This window comes from Dermacentor silvarum, chromosome 1 (assembly GCF_013339745.2).
Source record: "Dermacentor silvarum isolate Dsil-2018 chromosome 1, BIME_Dsil_1.4, whole genome shotgun sequence".
Taxonomy (NCBI): Eukaryota; Metazoa; Arthropoda; class Arachnida; order Ixodida; family Ixodidae; genus Dermacentor; species Dermacentor silvarum.
In genome coordinates, this window is record NC_051154.1 from 196675521 (window position 1) to 196693152 (window position 17632).

Here is a 17632-nt window from a genome sequence, read left to right on the forward strand (position 1 = left end):
TTCCTATTTCAAGCAAGGAGAATGGATTAAACAGTCATTACCAGGACTGATGTATGCGGATGACATTGTACTTATGGCTGACAGCAAGGAAGACTTGCAGAGATTAATGGACATCTGTGGTAAAGAGGGAGATAGCTTAGGTTTGAAGTTTAGTAAAGAAAAATCGGCAGTCATGACTTTTAATGATAATCAGGACAGCGAGCATAGGATACAGGAGGCTACGCTGGAGGTGGTGGATAAGTACAAATATCTTGGAGTGTGGATAAACAATGGGGCTGAGTACCTAACGGAACATGAAAAATATGTGACGGCTAAAGGTAGCAGAAATGCAGCTGTGATGAAAAATAGGGCACTGTGGAATTACAATAGGTACGAAGTGGTGAGAGGGATTTGGAAAGGGGTGATGGTCCCTAGTTTGACTTTCGGCAATGCGGTCCTGTGCATGAGATCAGAGGTTCGAGCAAGGTTGGAAGTTAAGCAGCGAGGGGTAGGTAGACTGGCTCTGGGAGCACACGGAAATACACCAAATCAGGGGGTACAGGGTGACATGGGATGGACGTCATTCGAGGGCAGGGAAGCCAGCAGCAAGATAGAATTTGAGGAGCGATTGAGAGAAATGGCAGAAAAGCGGTGGGCAAGGAGAGTTTTCAGTTATTTGTACATGAGGAATGTTGATACAAAATGGAGGAAGCTGACCAGAAAACTGTCAATCAAATATTTGAACTGCAGGAGGGGTGCAAACCAGGAAACAGCGGTTAAGAAAAAGGTTAAGGTTAAAAAGGTTAAGGTTAAAGACCCACAGAGAGGGGTCTGTGGAAAACAGGGATGCAGACGAAATCAGCACTGGGAACATACCAAACTTTCAAGCAAGAAATTGCCAAAGAAAATATCTACGATAATTCTAGGGGAAGCTCTTTGTTGTTTGAAGCCAGGACGGGAGTATTGCGGACTAAGATGTGCCGAGTCAAGTACCAAGGTATAGACACGTTGTGCTGTGCGTGTGGAGAAGAAGAGGAAACGGCTGAACGCCTCATACTTTTCTGTAAAGGGCTTAACCCTACAGTGGAAGGCAACGGCGCTGATTTTTTCAAAGCATTGGGGTTTAGGGACAGTGAAGGCAAAATAGACTTTAAGCGGGTAGAAATAACCAAACAGAGGTTATCTGATTGGTGGATAAAATCAAGGCAGGGGTGAAATTTCACCCACCACAAAGTACAAAATATGTTAATAGTCATGGCTAGGTGGCGTACGTATGCCACCACCCGGTTTAAAGGGTTCAGCCTCATCCATCCATCCATCCATCCATCCATCCATCCAGCCGTGACATTATCCCGCCGTATCGTCTGCTGCGCGCCGCCCGTACAGTGTGCATAGATTTCGCCCCACTTCCCTACGTGTGCTCGAACTGCAATCTGCAAGTGCTTCGCGAGGCGTTCCCCGATGCCAAAGACCACGAGAAAATGCTTATACACTTCGTTTAACTTAGCATCACTTGGCATTACTTCGTATAACTTAGCACCACTTCGTATAGCCAGGACCCACTAGGAACCGATCAGCTCCGCTGTGTCTTTAGCCTTGCGCCACTAGTGCAAGCTACCCCGATTTTTTTGTGTGTGGAAAGCTGCAAGCGGGTGTTAATTTGGTGGTACGTGGCGTCTTTTCTGCAAAATGAAGGCCCGTTTGGCATTAACAGGTTACATAACCTATAGCCATGCAAACTCACCGTTATAACCATATTCCCTCAAGCCAGCAACCAACTAGCCCATCTAAGTCTGTTAATCTAGTGAGGAACGTTACAAAAAACTCACGGACACGAAAAGGCACAAGAAATGCTACAAGGAAACGTATGACATCGTGAAAACTTTTGAGAAGCGGGGAGCCGTTAAATATCCCGTAACAGTCAATTACTGACCGCAGGAGGCGGGGGCGAGTCGACAAGTTTGCCCATGCATGCGGCTCGTTTATACAGGGTCTTCAATCCCATAGGACCCCGCATATCCCCTGGACGTTCTGATTAGATCCGAACGTTCAAGTCCCAGTTAGGACGTCCAGTGGATAACATGGGGACGTTAATTTCGGGACGTCCTATTTAAAACATACTTCGGACATCCACCGTATTGAAGTCATTGGATGTAAAGAAATCTCAAAACTTTATTCCTGTGGATGTCCGATGAATTTTTTAACGGGATGTTCCATACCGGACATATATGGGACCAACACTTGCAATTAATATCCGTATGTATGTAACCACAAATGATGCAACTGTTTATTCGCTTTGGCAGATTCCATGACTTAGCTCGAATTCGGTCAACTCAATCCATCATAATGCAGATCTATGCATACTGCCTGCTCTGCCCTAAATATACTAGATTGGGTATAATCGCAACAAATTGCAGGCTCGCAAATCTGTAGGTACTCAAACTCAGCCTCGGTCTCAGTTACAAACGTGGGGCCAAACCCGAAGCAATTAAGCCGTTGCGCAGCCCCTCCTCTCACTAAATCCTGACATTCATGCACGTACGCTTTTTACTGTGATAGCAAAAAGCAACCTTATCGAACCTCCTCCAAAAGGCTGCCATACTTTCTTGCAAAATGCATTACGCGTGTTCCGTGCACTCCGTTGCAAAATCGCAGAGAACCGAGCAGAACGAAAACCACGGAGGAAGAAAAGAACCAGGAAGCTTTACGTAACAAAACTGAAGCCAGGAAAAATCGGTCCAACATGTACTACGTGATCATACCGCGGAATCTTAAGTATCTTTCACGGCTGCCCTCAGTGCACGCTCTTCCAAAAAGACACGCCAGACAGCAACACGAAGCTGCCGCACTCAGATCAATCTTCCAATGATGAAGATAAATGTAGAAGTTGCAATGAACGACCCAAACAGCGCAAACATATCGCGAGAAAACTGTACAGAGCGGTAGACAGAGAAGCGGAACAACTGCGCGTTAATTAACACCTACCGTAAAGCAGACAATCAAGTCAATCGAGCCCACTGCGTCGCTGAGCAGCTGACTTTTTTGAGACAGAGAAAATCCGAAGGGGTTCGCTTCGCGGGGTAGCGAAAGCTGGCCATACAATAAAGAACCGAATACAATCATGTCCTATGCTCTCCGCACATGTCGAGAAGGCCGATTACAGCAAATTATGCTGCAGAACAGAGCAGGGACTACACAGATAAATCACCACCGTCTGTTGCATACGCGCGCTTTGCTCCGATTCGCGCGTAGTCGGTCACATGACTTGACGTCGCCGTTTTATTGGATGTCTTTGCCCCCTACCGACCGACGGTTGGTCGGTTGGTGCGCTCCTTGCGCAGTTCGAGCGTTTACTATGAACGTGGAGGTTGTGCGTGCCAAGTGCTTGTCAGTTCCAGAGTGAACGTTCGTCATTTACAGGATAACGTTTGTGTCGTGTGCTTTCGTGAGCTTCATCTCCGCGGCGCCTGGACGTTTTACGCCTGTCAAGAGGTAAGTGACAGTTCATGGAATCAGTGTTTTAGGTGCGAAGCACCTTATGCGCTCGGGCTGTCGGCGTCTCCTGTTATAATCGTTGTAGTCGCAGTCACGGTAAGCAAGCGGCACGCGCGCGTGCCGAGCGCTCCCGCGTTCGTCGTCGTCTACCACAGCTGTCTGCGTTGCCGCTCATCATTGCAGCGTAGAATGCTTAAGGCAGTATGAGCCCATTAGCGGTGGGTCACTGCATGCTTCGCACCTCCCCAGGTTTCACGTTAGTGGAGCTGCATTTCGCTCAATGGGTCATTTGACACTTAACTCGTGCTAACTGTAATAACTCATTAAAACTAAAACAGTAAGAAAGGCGTCCATAATGGCCATTTTTTTTTATTAGCAGCCCTGCAACCTATTCGACTAGCGTGTCGTCGTGTCTGCGCGTAATCGAATGGCGGTCATTGTTCATCCCCGTGATATGCGCAACGGTAACATCAGTCGGCGCTTGACCATCCCTTGTACGTGCTTTGGTGTGGTCGCGTCGTACTGCTCTTCTGCAAACTTCAACGCTTACTCTGTGCTTTATTGTTTATGTGCAGCGCTCAGGTCCGCAAAAAAAAAAAAAAAAAAAAAAAAAATCCAGAAGGCGAAACTTTAAAACCGCCAATTGAATGCCCTCCTATGTAGCCCACAGGATTGACCGCGAGAGCACGGTGCGCGAGAGTTATCGGTGTGTCGTTCTTAAACAGTGGCGAATAATAATTATTCCCGGCACGCACTGCTTGAGCTTCGTTTGCGTTTTGTTTGCGTAACCGCGACTGCGAGATTGCGTAAGGCTGGAATAACTTATGTAGGCTTAACTTTGTAAGCATTGTTTATTTACACGTGATCGGATGCGAGCTAGTATGGTGTTGAGATCAACTTAATTCACGTCTCAGCTCTGTAACGATCGAAACGTTTACGCTGACTATAGCTCGTTCGCACGTGGTCGGTATTTTTATTGTGAAAGTTTGACATAGTTGACTCTCTCTGTCACGCGCTTGTAGTGATTTACCGTGTCGCTTAAGCTTCGTCTCGATTGCGAGAGCAATCGTAAAACAGCGTACGGTTGGAATAACTAAACTTTTGTAGGTATCTATCAAAATCGGAGGAGCACTTGCTGCGCGTGATGGTTGACCGGCCGCGCTGTTGAATTTTCCCACGCGTTTCTTTTAGGCTGCTTAATTGTTCGTGCCAAACAGTGCTATACACGTGCGTTTCTCAGAAATAACGAAACTTTTGGGCTACTTATGATTAAACTGTTGCTTATTTACACGTGTCGGATGCATGCTAGTATTATGGTGAGATCAAGCTTTGTCTCAGCTGCCTGTAACAACCGAAACGTTTACGCTACTTATTAGAGTATTGCGCACGTGGTCGTATTTTTTAGTAATGGGGAACGTTTATCTCTGTTGAGTGTTAAAATTCTGTCACGTGCCCTCGATGATTAACCGTGTCCCTTAATTAAGCTTCGTCTTCTGTTTGCGTTTTGCTTGCGTAACCGCGATTGCGATAGCGGAACTTTTGTATGCATTTGTATCTCTAGAAAAGCGTCAGCCTCCGCAAGTTCATTATGTGTTTCCGGTGCTCTGTGTATTTATATCTTTTCGTATACGTTTGCGAACCAGTTTTGGACCATGACATTATAATGACTTAACATTTTTACGCATTTTGTGAGGCTTGCATAAGCGAAAGATGCAATTGAAGTGGCTACACAAAATGCATGTAGCAATGCATGTTTCATTGAAGGAAGAATTAACTAAAAGATCTTTAGGTATGCTTTTAGCATCAAATTATTTCGGCCAACACCTGCATTTTTATAGATTATGAATTGAGGCTTGTTTGTGATTTTAGAATTTTCATTTTACTAAAAAGAAATTATGTTAGAACAAACAAAAAAGTTGCTCGTCCTGCGGCTGTACCCTTGCAAGTTGTCTCATGGTGAACGCACACCAGAGGGGCAAGTTTACGTTTGGAGAAAGTCTTTACGGACATATCATGAAGCAGGTGAAATCGACATCAGCAAAATCGTTGAGATCTTAAAACCAGTGTGTTGGTTGTTCTAAGTTAGATGCTGCTTGCATTTATTAAGGCGAAGGACTTGGGTGTCAATGTTGGCGGTGACCTTGGCGAAACTGCGAATGTCCCGCATTGGTCCCGCAATGCATTGGCGGGACCTTTCTCAGTGAGGCTCCTGTAAACAGAGTAAATTAGTGGCCTTGAAAAGAAAATTTGGTACATTTCGGTCTGGGTGGGAATCGAACCCGGGCCTCCGCGGTGCGGGACGAGCACGCTTCCCCGAAGTTCCAACTGTTTTTTTTTTTTTTTTTTTTATTCCACAGCTTATTGCTCCACAGCTTATTGCTCCACGGCTGCTCCACGGTTCTGGGTTACTAAAGGCGTGCCTAGTGCGTGCCTGATAGCACGCGTCACGTGGTCACAGAGACGCGCGCTCGTGCCACTGCTCGCGCGTTCGTCGTCGTCGTCGTCTTCCACAGCTGGCTCCGATGCCAGTGTTCCCATGCTGCCCTTCCCTCTGCGAAGGCGCTGACGGCAGTGGCTCACTACCAGTATACAGGTGCGTCGATTTCGGTGAGTTCTGTCGTGCCTGATGCAGTCAGGCTTTCGCTTTTACGTTTTACGAATGTGTAACACTTGCTTAATTTTTGCATATGTAATGCCACAAAACATATTTTCCTACAATAATTACTACAGGGGAACTCAGGTGCTGCGATTGTTGACCTGAGTTTGATGAGTATTACATTGATTTTTCTGATGTTCGTACTTGTGGCTTTGTTTACTACGGTTCATGGTGCTTTTATTTGCCTAAATTTCAAAGCACTCTGTACAAAGCAATAAGACTGCAAATATGCATAATTGCTTCTAACTGCAGTGGTTCTGCCTGTCGAGGTGGCCCAACTGAAACGTCTATGCACTGGCTTGCCCGAGGAAAATTCGTGAGGATGTTCTATGCCGCTTGTGGACGTGTGCGTCTGTGGCGTAATGGTTTCAATATAGGGCTTGTGTACTCGTGGCCTTATGTTCGAATCTGGTCTTTAGACAATATTCCTAATGTTTAATTATATTAATTTATAACACAGTACTTGAAAGATGAATTTGCAAAGTCATGAAGCTGTTTGGAGCCAGAAAGATAAAGTTTAGACAAATCCATGTACTATACATGTCATCCCATGCTTTTTTTTTTATTGAAATGAAAATAAAAAGATGTAGTCACCGTATAATGGCTACTCCTTCTTGCATAGCTGAAACAATAGTGAAACAAGTAGTGGGAAAGTGAAAAGAAACAATGTCACAGGGCCAGAAATCCGCAGCACACAGTCCTATACACAGACAAACATATAAATATAAAAGGCGAAGGCAAGTTGCACCATAATGAGTTTGTAAACAAATCACAAACACGCACAAGTGGCCGCGATGTAGACTGTGATGAGAATGTAAGCAGATGACACTACACAGAACACAAAAGAGTATAACACGTGAAATACAAGCACTAATAATTACAAATAAGAAAATCAAGTTGTAGTTACTCTGTGTGACTATTCAGTGCGATATCTAATAATTGTTAAGGATGCCTGTGTCGTCAAAAAAATGTTCGAGTGAGTTTAGTGCTTTTCGCTTCTCCATGCGCCATGCTTTCAGCTTCCAAAAACACTAAGCAGCAGAGTTCCCTCAAGTAATTATTGTTGGAAACTATGCCACAAAAGGTGCGTGCCGAGGGCCAACTTTAAAAATGATGTGTGCAGTTGCCCTTTTCTTGTGTAATGCCTGTGTAATACTCGGGGACAACTTGGCAGTGAAGTGAAGGCTAGAGGGGGCGGAGCTTCTGTACAATCCTGTTACTCTGCCAAGTAGTGCGGCAGCTAGCAGCTGCTTTCAATGCCAGTTTCGGTTTTCTGTACACGCTGTGTACTCCGTTGCCCGTCTTCACAACCTCTAATATAGCCCTGGAAGTTTAATAAAATTTGACGAAATATTGATTTTACCGTTGAAAATGTCATATAAAATCTCACATGTTTGTGAGAACGTAGGTTTTTTATCAGATATGTCTACAAATGCGCCGCTCAGCTCGGTTGTACGTGAGCCTGCACTCTGTTTACTGTAGAGAACAGGTGCTCAGAAGGTGTTGTGGGACTCGAGATATAAAAAATAAATAAATTTAAGGAATTCTTTTTCAAAGAGCAGAATAGTTATAGTATATCATGTACGGCTTCTCACAGCGTTGTTAACATATTAATAAATCAAGCAGAATTTAGTTGAGCTAGGGAAATGTGAAAATTTCTAATGAAATTAGGGAACTATTTCTTGGCACATAAGGAGACTCTGCTTCGGTCCCATAGCTTTCCCTGCACTGCCCAGAAACGTCCCTAAAAAAAAAAAAAAAAAAAACTGTGCACAGCTTCCTATACCACAAAGCAGCTTGCCATTGCGTACAGCAGAGCAGTTGATTCCTTATTCTTGCTGTGAAGTAGTTCTTGCTTCTGCTCTGAAATATTTAAAGCTTTCGTTGTGACAAGAAGTCACACATGGTTACTTACAGTAATGATCGGTTGTTTACAGGTATGTAATTGCCTGTACAATGAAAAGGAGGCTTGATGCTGCAATTCTTCTTTTGATCTTGCCTTTGTAGCATGTAGGTAGATGGTGCATGTTATACCAACACTAAGAGTGTGGTTAATGTAAATGTTTGAATTGCAGGGTAAGGTTTTTTTATTAGGTAACATGGTTATACAGCATTGTGAAAGACAATAACTGCACAGGATTGATGCTGTACCAATATCTGTCCTGTGCAGGTTGTCTTAAACTTTCTTAGAGTTCTAAACATTTTTCATTATGCCAATAAGCATCTAGCTCAGCTTTCAGCATTAGTAAGGTTCCTTTATATTTGGGACTATGTAAGCGTGACAAGTTGATAGACTAAAAAACTGCATGTGGTATGCACCATTATTCCAGCAGAGCTTTACAGGGGCTTTTATTTCTTGTCATTTTGAAGTGTATATGTGCAAGTGAAAAAGAAAACTAACACAGTGATAACATGCAGAGTCTATGTGCATTTATTCGTGGTCACCCTAGAGTCAATTATGGCCTCTCCTTTAGACAAGGCACTATGATAAAAAAGGCAACTGCTTTGCATCTGCACACTACAGAAATTCTTCCTGCAGCTAAGCTCATCACCCTTCTCCTAGTAACTTGATTTACTCCTTTGTGGACTACAGCACCATTGGTAAGCTGATGTGTTATATATAAAGCTCTTATAGTAACTTGATTTCTGAAAAAGACCTTTTTGTAGGCTTAATTATTATATTGTGTATTTGATGCAATTTGTATGTTTTTGCAGTAGAATTTTCTATAATGTGTAATTGCAACCCACAGTCCCGATGTTTCTTTGAAAATTAGGTTACTTTGTCAATTTAATACTACTGAAAAATTACAGCACACTGCATTCTCAAACTAATCTTTCTCACTGTGTAATCCGCATTGTGACTGCCGGTATAACGGTTTTAGTTCTCAACAGTATGGGGGTGTCACTACTCAGTTTTTCAGTTTAAAATGTTAAAGTTCACTAAACTAAGAGGTACTAGATCTTTACCAATTGGTATGGTGCTTTTATTTCGCATGTTTAAGTTTCCTGTGATGTAATTATGAATTTTCATTAAAAGCTTGCAAAATGTCAAGCTCTTTGCATGGTCAGCACTAGCATCACTTAAGATGTTGATAAGGCAACTCAAGGAAAACAACTGATTACATACATTCATTCTTTTAAACTAGCTGGGAACTTTCTGTAAAAAGAACTTAAGAAATATTTTGTCCGCTGATGTATTGTAATTTGGGAGCAGCAGTAATGGAGTAACGTTGTGTGCGAAACATACAAATTGTATGTTTCATCTAATGCAAAATGATGTGTGAGAAAGTAGGGAACCTCAAGATCAGTAACCTTCTCTGCAACACAGCATTTCTCTAGTGTTACACTGGCTAGCATGAGTAAAAATCAGATCACAATAGGATCTGTCGCAATCGGTTGCAATCAGTGATTTGCAATGTTCCTTTTTATATAGTTTTTCTTTCACTTTTATTTTGATTGCAATTGATGAATGAAGGCTTGACAAGGTGTGCTGGGGCTGGCATACAGTGAAATATACTGCAAACACATAAGTGTTAAAAGAAGGATGCATAAAACAACACTTTTAGATTGTGCCTTACCAAAACTCTTTGGTGCTGCACAGCCCTGCATAAGAGGTCTGTTAGAAAAGTATCCGACCTTACTTTTTTTGCGAACACCCGATGGATATGAAACAGGCGCGCTTGCATCAGCCGACCTTGAACCTTTGTGCACATGCACAAATTTTTTCCCGCCTGCCGATAGCGTCAGTCGCGGGGACGCAGCGTTTGAGTGGGGTAGGGCGCAGTGCTCTCGTCGGTTTTTTTATTGCAAGGAAAATGACAGAGCGACTGCAGCAGCGCTACCGCATCAAATTTTGCCAGAAACCTGGCGACAGCCAAGTGGAACCCATTCAGAAGATTCAGACGGCTTTCGATGACGATGCTATGAGCAGCACACAGATTAAGGAGTGGTACAACCGGTTTAAAGACGGCCGCACATCGGTGGAGAGCGAGCCACGCTCCGGTCGGCCATCAACATGCTGAAATGACCAGGTCATTGCCGAAGTGAACGCTGTGGCGATGCGGGACTGTCGTGTGACTTTCCGAGAAATTGCAAAAGAGGTGGCATCAGCAGTTTTTCTATGACCGAAGATTTGGCCATGAAGAGAGTTGCGGCAAAATTCGTGCCGAAGCTGCTCACGGTGGAGCAAAAGCAACTTCGTGTTGAAGTCTCACAGGACATGCTGGATTCCACAAACAGTGACCCCAACTTTAAGAACACGATAATCACTGGTGACGAATCTTGGGTGTATGGGTATGACCCGGAAACCAAATCCCAGTCGTCACAGTTGAAGCATTCTACGTCGCCAAAACCAAAGAAGGCCCGCCAAGTGCGCAGCAACGTCAAAGTCATGTTGACTGCTTTCTTTGACTCCTGCGGTGTGGTACACCACGAGTACGCACCACAGGGTCAAACAATCATCAACGAGTACTACAGGGATGTCCGCCGTCGCCTACGTGATGCTGTGCGGCGCAAGAGACCGGAGTTGTGGTCAACCGGAAATTGGCGCATCCATCACGACAATGCTCCTGCACATTCCTCACACTTAATTCAGACCTTTCTGGTGAAAAACCAGACTCCTGTAGTTCAACAGGCTCTTTACTCTCCTGATATGGCCCCCTGCGACTTCTGGCTGTTTCCCAAAATCAAGAGGCCATTGAAAGGAGCGCAATTTCAGACAAGAGAAGACATTATGGCTGCAACGACAGCTGAGCTAAACTCCATTCCGAAAGAGGGGGCCTTCTCGGAATGGCAGCACAGCAGGGAGAAGTGTGTGGAGTCCCAAGGTGACTACTTTGAGGGTGACTAGGTTTCCAACGCTCCAGTTATGCCAGTTTTTTTTCTTCGGCCAAAGGTTGGATACTTTTCTAACAGACCTCGTACATACATAAATACATACATACATACATACATACATGCATACATACATACATACATACATACATCATACATACATGCTTTTATTTTGATAACCAGGAAGCGGAGCCGAAGTAGAGAACGTCTTGTTTATTTGACGCTTTCAAAAACCACTAAAAAAATGTGGGCGCGCTTATATCCACGCTAGCTTGTAACTGCATTTTCTCTTCTTTTCTGGAGCATAATATTTACGAAGGAAGTAGCAGAAGTGGTCGTCTGCTTCTCCCCGAATGCACGGCCACTTCTGCTACTTCCTTCATAACAGTTCGCTTTTGTTTGTGCAGACACCTGCCATTTATAGACCATGTTAACCCACTCGGGATGCTACTCTCATCCGAGATGTTTGAGCACTACACACTTGAGTACAGATAGCTCTAAACTGGATCTCTTCTAAGAACATCAGACGCTAGAGACAGTAATTACAGTGTGCAGGACTGACCAGGTGCCAATCACATGATGAGATTTATGCAAACGTTCTTGCGAAAGTGCCTGAGTACACCATTTCATAATGGTATTGAATCAATCATCGGGACAAGTGGACGAAGTCTTTGGAAAGGTGGTCAGGACCACGCATATTGAAAGCATTTCTCTTGCTACCGGAAGCAGAAAACGCGGGACGGGCTGCTGAAATATGCAATATTCACTTGGAGATCACATGCTCTATATCTCCACACAGAGACACTATGTCGTCCGCTGTCAGTCCACTGCCACTCCCATGCTGTCCCAGAAGCCGTGAAACATTTGGTGGAAGGCCTACTTCATGCAAAATGTCTTGAACTGCTACGTGCGTTTCGCCTGTCTTGCAGCTATCGACGTAGGAAGGCGGCCCTTCTTGACAGTTGTAGGCCTGCGCAATCTGTCTAGTCGATTCCATGTCCATGGGAGGGCATAGAAATATTGTGGTGCTATGAGTAGAGAGCGACGTCACCACTTTGCCAGTGTCCGAAAGCTCTTGCGGTTCGAACCGAGAGTTGGTCGGACAGTGATCACAGTCGCTGACAAATTTTGTAGAGCTGTGCAGTAATGGTGCACCTCTTCCACACGCACAATGGCCAGAGCAAAGATGATGCAGGTGCCCATAGACGAAGTTGGCCCAAGTTAGACATATATTAGAGACGGTGTTGCATGACACGCAAAACCGGAAGGCCAAGTCTCGCTCGGGCAGCCCCAGCCAGCACCGTACGTACGAGGAGCAAGAACAGCTTGTTGCGGTCAGAGAGGTACCTTCTTCTCCGTGGTGTTGCATGCCTTCCGACTGTGTCATCAGCCAGCCGCCAGTAGAGGTCCTCAAAAGCCACATAATCAGGAAGGCCGGTGTAGAAGTGCACATTCTTCTGGCTGTGCTGAAAGCTCTCGATCGAGATTGCCACTTCTCCAGCTTCTGGCATTTCTGCTCGAGAAGCTCCACTGTCCTCGCTCATTTATACTTGTCCTTCTTTGCATCCTTTGCCTCATGCCTATACCACTCCAAGGCACGGTTCATCTGTTCAATCTCTTTTTCCATCTGCAAGACGCGTTTCTGAAGCTCTTCCAACTCTGGAGACTGTGCCCCGTTGTTAGGGTACGCGTGACCCGAGAGGACAGCGCTTGGTATAGCCTGGCTGGGACGATCTAGAAACTCAGGGGTACCTATGTGCCCATTTCTGAGAGCATTTCCGAAACAGTGTTGTCCAGAAGAATTGCCATGCTGTCTTCTGAATTAATGGGTGTGTCGGTGTCTGAAATAGCACCCATGCTTGCATCCGTGGTAGAATTGGACTCGTAGCCACTGAACGCTATTACTTGTACACTGCAGGTGGACAGTGCTGTTGACAGTGCTGTTGGTGAAGTGATGTCGGTGCGACACCTCAGATGGCTCGTCGCAGGACGTGCATTCAGGATCCACACCTACTTCCTTCTCCGCTCTATTCCCGGACGTGGGGTTGCAGTATGTGTGGATGGGGTCCACAGTTACTCTCTCCTCAATATCATCTTCACATTTCTCATCTTCATCTTCGCATTTTACCTCAACGACAGCAGAGTTTATGTTGGGAGCTGGCTCGTCACAGCGGTACACTGCGGTGTCCATTATTATAGTAAACGGCCAGTTCTGCCCGTGCTGTGGCCGAAGAAGAGGGACGTCAGAGTTACGTGGGACTGTCGCGATGAATGAAGCTGTGTCTGGAACAGGGCGACGGCACTTGGCAGTGCCTTTCTTGGGCACCCTACCGGTGAAGATGTGGGGCACGCTGCCATCCTTGAGGTAGCACTTGCCATTCCCATAGTAGTCGTCATCGAAATGCCTTGAACACACTTCGCTTTTGTTTGTGGAAAGGCACATGCCTTTTATAGACCATGTTAACCCACTCGGGATGCTACTCTCATCCGAGATGTTTGAGCACCACACACTTGAGTACAGATAGCTCTGAACTGGATCTCTTCTAAAAACATCAGACGCTAGAGACAGTGGTTACAGTGTGTAGGACTGACTAGGTGCCATTCACATGATGAAATTTATGGAAACGTTCTTGCGAAAGAGCCTGAGTGCACCATTTCATAATGGTATTGAATCAATCATCGAGACAACTGAACAAAGTCTTTGGAAAGGTGGTCAGGACCACGCATATTGCAAGCATTTCTCTTGCTACCGGAAGCAGAGAACGCGGGACGGGCTGCTGAAATATGCAATATTCACTTGGGGATCACATGCTCTATATCTCCACACAGAGACACTATGTCGTCCGCTGTCAGTCCACTGCCACTCCCATGCTGTCCCAGAAGCCGTGAAACATTCGGTGGAAGGCCTACTTCATGCAAAATGTCTTGAACTGCTACGTGCGTTTCGCCTGTCTTGCAGCTATCGACGTAGGAAGGCGGCCCTTCTTGACAGTTGTACGCCTGCGCAATCTGTCTAGTCGATTCCATGTCCATGGGAGGGCATAGAAATATTGTGGTGCTATGAGTAGAGAGCGACGTCACCACTTTGCCAGTGTCCGAAAGCTCTTGCGGTTCGGACCGAGAGTTGGTCGGACAGTGATCACAGTCGCTGACAAATTTTGTAGAGCTGTGCAGTAATGGTGCACCTCTTCCACACGCACAATGGCCAGAGCAAAGATGATGCAGGTGCCCATAGACGAAGTTGGCCCAAGTTAGACATATATTAGAGACGGTGTTGCATGACACGCAAAACCGGAAGGCCAAGTCTCGCTCGGGCAGCCCCAGCCAGCACCGTACGTACGAGGAGCAAGAACAGCTTGTTGCGGTCAGAGAGGGACCTTCTTCTCCGTGGTGTTGCGTGCCTTCCGACTGTGTCATCAGCCAGCCGCCAGTAGAGGTCCTCAAAAGCCACATAATCAGGAAGGCCGGTGTAGAAGTGCACGTTCTTCTGGCTGTGCTGAAAGCTCTCGATCGAGATTGCCACTTCTCCAGCTTCTGGCACTTCTGCTCGAGAAGCTCCACTGTCCTCGCTCATTTGTACTTGTCCTTCTTTGCATCCTTTGCCTCATGCCTATACCACTCCAAGGCACGGTTCATGTGTTCAATCTCTTTTTCCAGCTGTAAGATGCGTTTCTGAAGCTCGTCCAACTCTGGAGACTGCCCTGTTGTTAGGGTGCGCATCACCCGAGAGGACAGCGCTTGGTATTGCCTGTTTGGGACGATCTAGAAACTCAGGGGTACCTATGTGCCCATTTCTGAGAGCATTTCCAAAACAGTGTCGTCCAGAAGAATTGCCACGCTGTCTTCTGAATTAATGGGCGTGTCGGTGTCTGAAATAGCACCCATGCTTGTATCCGTGTTAGAATTAGACTCGTAGCCACTGGACGCTATTACTTGTACACTGCAGGTGGACAGTGCTGTTGACAGTGCTGTTGCTGAAGTGATGTCGGTGCGACACCTCAGATGGCTCGTCGCAGGACGTGCATTCAGGATCCACACCTACTTCCTTCTCCGCTCTATTCCCGAACGTAAGTTTGCAGTATGTGTGGATGGGGTCCACAGTTACTCTCTCTTCAATGTCCATCTTCACATTTCTCAACTTCATCTTCGCATTTCACCTCAACGACATCAGAGTTTATGTTGGGAGCTGGCTTGTCACAGCGGCACACTGCGGTGTCCATTATTATAGTAAACGGCCAGCTCTGACCGTGCTGTGGCTGAACAAGAGGGATGTCAGAGTTACGTGGGACTGTTGCGATGAACGAAGCAGCGTCTGGAACAGTTCGACGGCACCTGGCGGCGCCTTTCTTGGGCACCCTACCAGTGAAGAGGTGGGGCACACTGCCATCCTTGAGGTAGCACTTGTCATTCCCATAGTAGTCATCGAAATGCCTTGAACACACTTCTGTGGCTCGGTGGAACTGGATATCTCGGTTATTGTCCTTCGTTATGACACTTCTGCAGCAGATCCTTGCTTCGCATAGGGCAAGTGGAAAAACGAAACCTTACTTTGACGTTTGTATTCAGAGTCCACGAGTTGCTTCTGTCGACACGATGCTACTGAACATTATTTTCCCATGGACAAAAATGGTGCGAATGCGCGGCAGGGACATTCAACGTCGTCTTTCTGACACGGTGCTTTCAGCTTCCTAGACAATTCTTCCGTGATGAAGCTGAGTTCACTGCCACCATCAATCAACATTCTTACAAGGCGTTTGCTTCCAGTGCTCAGAACATAAACTTGGGTGGTCTGCAGAAGAAGTGTGTACTTTAGCGAGTATGTTGACGAGCTGGAAACAGTTGTCGGCGTTTCTGTATTCTTCTGCTTCCATTTTGGGTCGCACATTGTGGCGATATGTCGCCCCTTGCATTTCGCACAGCTTAACCTCTTCCAGATTTGGCATTCCTTAGCTTTGTGAAATTGTTTAGTTCAGCGGAAGCAGCATCCTAATTTGCGTAGTTTATCTTTTTTGTCATCTAGTGTTAGTTCAGTTGGGCAGACATCCGCCGAGTAATCTTCGTCTCCCCACAGTATACAACTTTCTGGAGTAAGTTTCACAGCTAACATAGATGCAGAACCTTGGAATGTTCGTTAGATTGTCGTTTTGCAGTTAAGGCTTGTTCTCTCTTGTCAAAAGTCATCATTATAGTTCCTTTCTTTTCTTTCATATATATATATATATCTTTACAGTTATGGTATATATATATTGTTGTACGGTCACAAGACTAAGGGTTTTGCGCCGGACCCGAAGGTATAACATTAAAAAAATACAAAGGATCTTTGCTGGCATATCCGTGAACATCACTAAAAAGATAATCCTAAACGTTCGTCTTTTTTCTCTTTGGAATGGTATATATATATCCTGTCCTTGGTGTCTTTGTTAGCTTCGTATGATATGACTAATGAACAGTGGGCCCCTGCATTTATTTTGAAAACCAGGAAGCGGAGCCGAAGTAGAGAATGTCTTGTTTATTTGACGCTTGCAAAAACCACAAAAAAAATGTGGGCGCGCGCTCTTATCCATGCTAGCTTGTAACTTGTTTTTCTCTTCTTTTCCGGCGCATAATATTTACGAAGGAAGTAGCAGTAGTGGTCGTCTGCTTCTCCCCGAATGCACGGCCACTTCTGCTACTTCCTTCATAACAGTTCTCTTTTGTTTGTGCAAAGGCACACGCCATTTATAGACCACGTTAACTCACTCAGGATGCTACTCTCATCCGAGATGTTTGAGCACCACACACTTGAGTACAGATAGCTCTAAACTGGATCTCTTCTAAGAACATCAGACGCTAGAGACAGTGATTACAGTGTGCAGGACTGACCAGGTGCCATTCACATGATGAAATTTATGCAAACGTTCTTGCGAAAGAGCCTGAGTACACCATTTCATAATGGTATTGAATCAATCATCAGGACAATTGGACGAAGTCTTTGGAAAGGTGGTCAGGACCACGCATATTGCAAGCATTTCTCTTGCTACCGGAAGCAGAGAACGCGGGACGGGCTGCTGAAATATGCAATATTCATTTGGGGATCACATGCTCTATATCTCCACACAGAGACACTATGTCGTCCGCTGTCAGTCCACTGCCACTCCCATGCTGTCCCAGAAGCCGTGAAACATTCGGTGGAAGGCCTACTTCATGCAAAATGTCTTGAACTGCTATGTGCGTTTCGCCTGTCTTGCAGCTATCGACGTAGGAAGGCGGCCCTTCTTGACAGTTGTACGCCTGCACAATCTGTCTAGTCGATTCCATGTCCATGGGAGGGCATACAAATATTGTGGTGCTATGAGTAGAGTGCGACGTCACCACTTTGCCAGTGTCCGAAAGCTCTTGCGGTTCGGACCGACAGTTGGTCGGACAGTGATCGCAGTCGCTGACAAATTTTCTAGAGCTGTGCAGTAATGGTGCACCTCTTCCACACGCACAATGGCCAGAGCAAAGATGATGCAGGTGCCCATAGACGAAGTTGGCCCAAGTTAGACAGATATTAGAGACGGTGTTGGATGACACGCAAAACCGGAAGGCCAAGTCTCGCTCGGGCAGCCCCAGCCAGCACCGTACGTACGAGGAGCAAGAACAGCTTGTTGCCGTCAGATAGGACAACTGGAAATGCGTGACTGTGTC